We start from the raw sequence: 8,119 nt of genomic DNA, 5'->3' as shown, positions 1-8,119 counted from the left end.
CTTTATTTAGAGAGACAGTGCATGCAAACCAGTGAGCCTAGAAGGAAATACTCCAAAATGTTATCAGTGGTTATCTTGGGGTTGCGGGTGCTTTTGTTTCCTTCTTTATATTTTTCTGCATTTTAAAGTTTCCCACAATGAGCACTTACCAGTTTTCTCATCAGAAAACAGGAGCTCCATCAGGCATCGGTGGGTGAAGCATTCTAAAATGAAGAGCCCCACGTGAAAATAATAAAATGGGTTTAAGAACAATTTTACAGACTTCTCTGGCTAACTGAAAAAGAATTCTTCACAGAAATTAAGCCTCTTTGAGGTACACTTTTTTCTGGTGAGATCTAGTGGGGCAGCCACCCCCCCCCCCCAAACTTGCCCTAATGTCTTGACCAATCACCCAGGGCCTGAGCAAGCCGGAGCTGAGGGCCTATGGCATGCCCAGCATTGCACCGGGTGTCATGAGACCTCTGTCTCTCCTCTCTTTTGCGAGTGAGCTTAGCCCCCACTAGCTATGGAAGGAATTTGGATTTTTTTCTGACCTTGCCTTCTCTAGCATTTCCTACCATTGTGAGAGCCATCATAGCACAGAGGTTAAAATCACAAACACAGGAGTCAGATTTGGATTTTCATCCACTCGGTGCTGCTTACAAGCTTGACCAACTAACTTGACCTTTCCCAGCTTCAGTTCTACCTCCCAAGCTGCTCTTGGGAGCCTCTGATGAGATAAAGCGTATGAAATCTTTGGCATGGACTGGGTGTATCATAAGTACCCCAACTATGCTAGTCCCATCCAGTTTCCTTCCCACCGTCACCCCAAATTCTGGAATACTGCAATATCTTGCCACGTGTCACACAGGAAAGAATCACAGAAACAGCAATACACGGCACTGGGCGGGAAAAAAAGGGGATGGTAATCTGGGATGCAGTGCAAATATGTGACACCGTTCCTAGCCATCCACAAGAAGCGCAGACTTTCTCTATAGAAGGAAAGGCCACGTTGGGTGGTAGATGATTTAGTTGCCACAGGAACTTAGATAAAAGAGAGAATCCTATGGGGCCTCCTGGAAAAGGTACAGCTGAGGTTGAGTCTTGGAGAGAGGAGTGTGGGGGGGTGTAAAAGAAGAGGAAGTGAAGGCATAATGGAGGCTGGGCTGTTGGCCTAAACTCATACCTTGCTTACAGCAGTAGTTTGTGAGTAGAATATAAAAACAGCAAGAGTCCCTCAGGGAACATTTTGTGGTCCAATCCCCTCATTTTACATCTAAAAAAAACCGAGACCTAAAAGGGGAAGGCCACACAGTCACACAGCTGGTCAACAGCACGGCCAGGACTAGAACCTTGGTCTTCTGTCCCACCCAGAGCCCAGGGATGTGGCACAAGCCTGGGAGAGCCTTGGGGGCAGGGATCCTGCCTTTGTGGAAACTGAGTGGGGATGGGAGGGAGGGAGTGGAGCATGACTGCAAAAGGGGATGTTCTAGAATTGGATAGTGGCAATGGTTGCACAACTCTGAATATACTAAAAAACCGTTGAACTGAAGTCAAGAGTTGGCCGCCCAAAGGTCCGAGGCACCCAGACACCCCTGAACTGTACACTTTAAATGGGGGCATTATATGGTATGGGATTTATATCTTGATAAAGGTGTTACAAAAAGTACTGAAGTGGGGTGCCTGGGTGGCTCAGTCGGTTGAGTGTTGACTCTTGATTTCAGCTCAGGTCATGATCTCAGGGTCCTGGGATCAAGCCCCACGTTGGGCTCTGCACTCAGGGTGGAGTCTGCTTGAGATTTTCTGCCTCTCCCTCTCCCTCTGCCCCTCCCCACCCCCTCCCTCTCTCCCTAATAAATAACTAACTAAAACTAAAAAAAAAAAAAAAAAGTACTGAAGCCCCCGAGGCCCATCCTGGGTCCTGGCCCAGAACAGGAACCCAGTTGTCAGGAAAGGAAATGGGGCAAGTGAATGGCAGGACAGTAGAATGCTGTATAGTAAAGACCATTTATCAACTGCAAAACTTCATACATACCAAGCAAAAACACCTGGGTGCCTTTGAGGTGAGGTCTCGAATTCATTCTCTGAAGTTCTTCGGTTTGGCCTTAGATGCCATTTCTCCCCCTCCTTCCCTCACTCAGAATGCCCTTGATCTCTTCATAAACAGTTGAGATCAGATGGTAGGAGTGCCAGGTGTTAGGTTCTGGGTACCGGCCAAGAGCTAGCTGGGTGTGTGGAGACCCTGTGGTTTGGGAACTGCTCAGGCCAGCAGAGGCCCCAGGCCGCACCCCCATTGCCTCTAATAACATGACAGGCACCAAAGAGGGGTTCAGTTTTGATGCCTACCCGGTTTATATGCTCTACAGCTTCCAAAACCTTCTGTGAAGTTGTAAGGGGTCCCTCAACTTCTTGAACACAGTGGTAAGGCTTTCGATGAATCAAAACACATATATCCATAACTGTTTTCCCTTAGTTCTCATTCATTCTTTTTCATCCATTTGTTCATTCGTTCCACAGAACAGAAATGTCCCCTACCCTTGTGGACTTTATGATCTAGTGGGAGAGAATCACTGTGGTAAGCACAATTCTAAGATGGTATTCGAGATTCCTACACCCTGAGGTACATGCCTTGTATAGTCCCCTCCACTTGCATGCAGGCGGGACCTAGGAGTATGATGGGCCATTACTCTTGTGATTATGTTACATTGTATGGCAAAGCTGAAGGGATTCTGCAGATATAATTAAGGTCCCAAATCAGTTGGTTTTGGGTTTCTCAAAAGAGAGACTCTTCTGGTGGAGCTGACTTAATCAGCAAAAAAAATTGTCAGATGACAATTGGGATAAACATTACAGAAGGGGAATGTAGGGTGCTAAAGAGGAAGATTGTACTAATCTCGCCAATGGGGGTTTTTAACGATATATATTTATATATAACTATATATTTATTTAACTTTATATATATTATAAAGTATATTATATATTTAAAATATATAAAAATATATTATATATAAATATATAAATATAAATATAAAACGATAGCTAACACTCAACATAATGTATACTGTTTTCCAGGTGCTGTTCTTGGTGCCTTGTTTAGGCCTTGCAATAGCCCTAGGAGCAGAGACCATTGTCCCCATTTTGTAGATGATGAGATGAAGACACAATGAATTTACTGACTTGTATGATGTTGTGTGCTTGGAGAAGGGTGGAATTGGGAAGCTAGGCCGTGTGGTTCTGGTGCTGAGGGTCAGTCCAAGCCAATGAGCCCAGGAAAAGCCTTCCTTGAGTGGGGAGGTGGGCGGTGCTTCAGGGGAGACAAGAAGGATGAGCTTCGTTCTTGCATCTTTTCGAAACCCTCTTGGGTTTCTACGGTACCTCCCAGGCCTGATTCTCTTTGGACCCCCCTCTTCACTTCTCTTTTCTCTTTTATCTAATTTTGAGATTCTCCTAAGGTCTGGTTGCTTCCTCTCTGCCCTCTTTTTAATGTCCTCTTCTTTTCTGCAAGGGCACTCACTCTAATGAATGGTCTTTTAGGAGTCAGTTGATCACTTTTGAGCAATGAATCAAAACTAATTTCAGAATTAAGTGGCATATGTGTCAATTTGCGTAAAGGTAGTAAACTGTCTGGAACTTGAAGAGAAATGATAGCTGCACCAGCTTGCAAGTCTAGCTACCCGGTAGAATCACACGAGAAAGCTGTTCAGGTGATTCTAATGGGTAGCCAGGGCCGGGAACCATTGGCTTAATACCGATAAAGCCAATTAGTACAATTTTCCTTCAAGGGGGTCTAGGAGTTAGCATGGAGGGACGGGCGAACAGTGTTACTTTGTTGACAAGACCATGCGTAAGTAAACACAAGCTAGAACAGCGTGAAAACATCTTACATCCACTGGTGCAAATGAAAAAAATCAGGAGACCAGAAAAATGATGGTACATCACTTCCCTTAGTGTACTCCACACAGTGTTAATGAGTGTTAGACACACAAGAAAATAAGGCAGTAAGAGGGTAGGAGGAAATGGTGCTGTTTGATGGGACTTTCCATATATATTGCTGAATCCTCATGACACTTAGAAGCAGATATTATCCCTGTTTAAAATATTTGGTTTTTTTTATTTAAATGTAATTAATTAACCTATAATGTATTATTGGTTTCAGAGGCAGAGGTCAGTGATTCATCAGTCTTATATAATATGCAGTGCACGGGGTGCCTGGGTGGCTCAGTCGTTAAGCGTCTGCCTTCGGCTCAGGTCATGATCCCAAGGTCCTGGGATCGAGCCCCACATCGGGCTCCCTGCTCCGCGGGAAGCCTGCTTCTCCCTCTCCCACTCCCCCTGCTTGTGTTCCCTCTTTTGCTGTGTCTCTCTCTGTCAAATAAATAAATAAATAAATAAATAAATAAATAAATAAATAAATAAAATCTTTAAAAATATAATATGCAATGCTCATTACATCATCTGCCCTCCTTAATGTCCATCACCGAGTTACCCCCTCCCCTCTAGCAACCCTCAGTTTGTATCCTGTGATTTATTTAAAATATTTGGAAACTGAGGCACAAAGAGGATGTGATATGCCCAAAGTTATAGAGATAGTAAGACTGAAAGATACATGTACCTTATGAATGAAGAACGTCAATACTGTTCCTCTTCTAAAAGTATTTATCAGCAATCGATGGTGAATTTTTGCCTTTTCTACCATGGATTACAATAGTGTTTTTTTCTTCATTCTGTTATTAACATAAATTTGATTAACAGATTTTCTAATACTAAACCATTCTCGCATTACTTGAATGGGTCCCTCTTGGTGAAGGTATATTAACATACTGCTCAATTTCCCTTACTAATATTTTACTTGGCACAGTTTCAATAAATATTTATGTGTGAGACGGATGTTAGGCAGTTTAATTTCTTATACTCTTTTCCAGGTTTTTACATTCTATCTTATCATTGTAAGAACACCTGAGATTTATCCTCAACACATTTTTTAAAAATTTTATTTATTTGATAGAGAGAGCACAGAGGGAGAGTGAGAGGGAGAAGCAGGCTCCCCACTGAGCAGAGAGCCCGATGTGGGGCTGGGTCCCAGGACCCAGAGATCATGACCTGAGCTGAAGGCAGATGCTTAACCGACTGAGCCACCCAAGCACGCCTACTCTTAACAAATTTTTAAGTGTACAGTACACTATTGTGAATACAGGCAGGATGCTGTACAGATCTCTTGAGCTTATTCATCTTGCTCAAACTGAAAATTTATGCCTGTTGATTAGTAACTCCCCATTTCCTCCTTCCCAGCCCCTGGGAAACACCATTCCAGTCTTTGATTCTATGAATTTGACTACTTTATTTCATTATTTTTTAAAGATTTATTTATTTATTTTAGAGAGTTAGAGAACAGGGCGGGGGGCTGGTGAAGGGATAAAGGGAGAGAAAGTCTTAAGCTGTGCGGAGCCTGAAGCGGGGCTCGATCTCATGACCCTGAGATCACAACCTGAACAGAAACCAAGAGTCGGACACTTAACCAACTGTGCCACCCAGGTGAGCCTGAATTTGACTATTTTATGTACCTTATATAAATGGAATCATGCAGTGTTTTTCTTCTTTTTTTAAAGATTTTATTTATTTATTTGACAGAGAGAGACACAGTGAGAGAGGGAACACAAGCAGGGGGAGTGGGAGAGGGAGAAGCAGGCTTCCCACCGAGCGGGGAGCCCGATGCGGGGCTCGACCCCAGGACCCTGGGATCACGACCTGAGCCGAAGGCAGACACTTAATGACTGAACCACCCAGGTACCCCGGTGTTTGTCTTTCTGTGACTGACTTATTTTATTTAGCATAATTTCCTCAGGGTTCATCCATCCTTCTTTTTTGAGGCTGAATAGTATTCCACTGTGTGTATGTACTACATTTTCTTTATCCGATCATCTGTCAACCGATATTTAAGTTGTCGCCACATCTTGGCTATTGCTGCAATGAACATAGAAGTGCTAATGTCTCTTCAAGATACTAATTTCAATTCTTTTGGATAAATACCCAGCAGTGGGATTGCTGGATCACATAGTAGTTCTATTTTTAATTTTGTGAGGAATGTCCATACTGTGTTCCATAGTGCTGCACCATTTTGCATCAACACGTGCAACGGTTCCAATCTCTCTATGTTCTCATCAACACTTGTCACCTTTTTCTCTAATAGTAGCAATCATGACAGGTGTGAGGTGATGTCTCATTGTGGTTTTGATTTGCATTTCCCTGATGATTAGCGACATTGAGCATTTTTTTATATACCTATTGGCCATTTATATGTCTTCTTTGGAGAAGTGCCTATTTGAGTCCTTAGCCCATTTTTAAATAGAGTTGTTAGGTTTTGCTTTTGTTTTTTGTTTTTTGTTTTTACTATGAGTTGCAGAAGTTCCTTATATATTTCAGAGACTAACCCCTTATCAGATATACAGTTTGCAAATATTTTCTCCCTTTCTGTAGGTTGCCTTTTCACTCTGTTGATTGTTTTCCTTGCTGTGCAGAAGCTTTTTAGTTTGGCGTAGTCCCACTTGTTTATTTTTGGTTTTGTTGCCTGTGCTTTTGGTGTCATATCTATGAAATCCTTACCAAGACCAATACCATGAGGCTTTTCTTGTATGTGTTCTTCTAGGAGTTCTATGGTTTGGGGTCTTACACTTAAGTCTTAAGTTCATTTTAAGTTGATTTCTGTGTGTGTAAGATAAGGTCCAATTTCATTCTTTTGTATGTGGATATCCAGTTTTCCTGACATCATTTGTTAAAGAGAATATCCCTTTCCTACTGTGAATTCTTGGCATCCTTGTCAAATGTCAGTTGACAGTATATATGTGGATTTACTTCTGGGATCTCTACTCACTTCCAATGGTCTATATGACTGTCTTTATGCCAGTGTCTTGCTGTTTTGATTACCGTAGCTTTGTAATATATTTTCAAATCAGGAAGTATAAGGCTTCCAGCTTTGTTCTTTCTCAAGATTGTTTTGGCTATTCAGGTTTCTTCATTGTTCCACATGATATTTAGGATTTTTTTTTCTATTTCTGTAAATAATTTCATTGGAATTTTGTCAGAGCAGCATTGAATCTGTAGATTGCTTTGGGTAGAACAGACATTTTTACATTATTAAGTCTTTCAATCCTTGAACATGCGATGTTGTCTTTCCGTTTGTTTGTATCTTAATTTTTTCATCATGTTTTGTAGTTTTCAGTAGACAAGTCTTTTTTTTAAAGACTTTATTTGTTTATTTGACAGAGAGATACAGCAAGAGAGGGAACACAGGCAGGGGGAGTGGGAGAGGGAGAAGCAGGCTCCCCGCTGAGCAGGGAGCCTGATGCGGGGCTCAATCCCAGGACCCTGGGATCATGACCTGAGCCAAAGGCAGACGCTTAACGACTGAGTCACCCAGGCGCCCCCAGTAGACAAGACTTCTACCCCCTTAATTAAATTTATTCCTCAGTATTTTATTCTTTTTATTATAAAGAATATTATAATATTCTTTATAATATAAAGTTATAAATGGAATGTAAATGGAATATAAATGGAATATAAATATTATAAATGGGATTGTTTTCCTAATTTCCTTTTCAGAGAGTTTGTTGTTAGCATATAGAAATGCAACTGGTTTTTTATATTGATTCTGTGTCCTACAACTTTACTGAATTCATTTATTAGTCTAACAGTTTTTTAAAAGGAATCTTTAGCGTTTTCTATATATAAGATCATGTCATCTGCAAACAGGGATAATTTTACTTCATCTTATCTGATTTGGATGCCTTGTTTCTTTTTCTGGCCTGATTACTCTGGCTAGAACATCCAGTTCTATAGTGAATAGAAGTGGCAAGAGTGGGGGCGCCTGGGTGGCTTGGTCATTAAGCATCTGCTTTTGGCTTAGGTCATAATCCCAGGGTCCTGGGATCGAGCCCCATGTCAGGCTCCCTGCTGAGCAGGGAATCTGCTTCTCCCTCTTCTGCTTCCCCTGCTTGTGTTCCCTCTCTCGCTGTGTCTCTCTGCCAAATAAATAAATAAATAAATAAATAAATAAATAAATAAAATCTTCAAAAAGAAAAAAAAAAGTGGCAAGAGTGGGTATCGCTGCCTTCGTTCTTGATCTTAGAGGAAAAGCTTTCAGCTT

This window comes from Eumetopias jubatus, unplaced genomic scaffold (assembly GCF_037043125.1).
Source record: "Eumetopias jubatus isolate StellerSeaLion01/CBP00866 unplaced genomic scaffold, mEumJub1_p1.0 scaffold_11, whole genome shotgun sequence".
NCBI classification, from domain to species: domain Eukaryota; kingdom Metazoa; phylum Chordata; class Mammalia; order Carnivora; family Otariidae; genus Eumetopias; species Eumetopias jubatus.
This window is presented reverse-complemented; position numbering follows the sequence as displayed.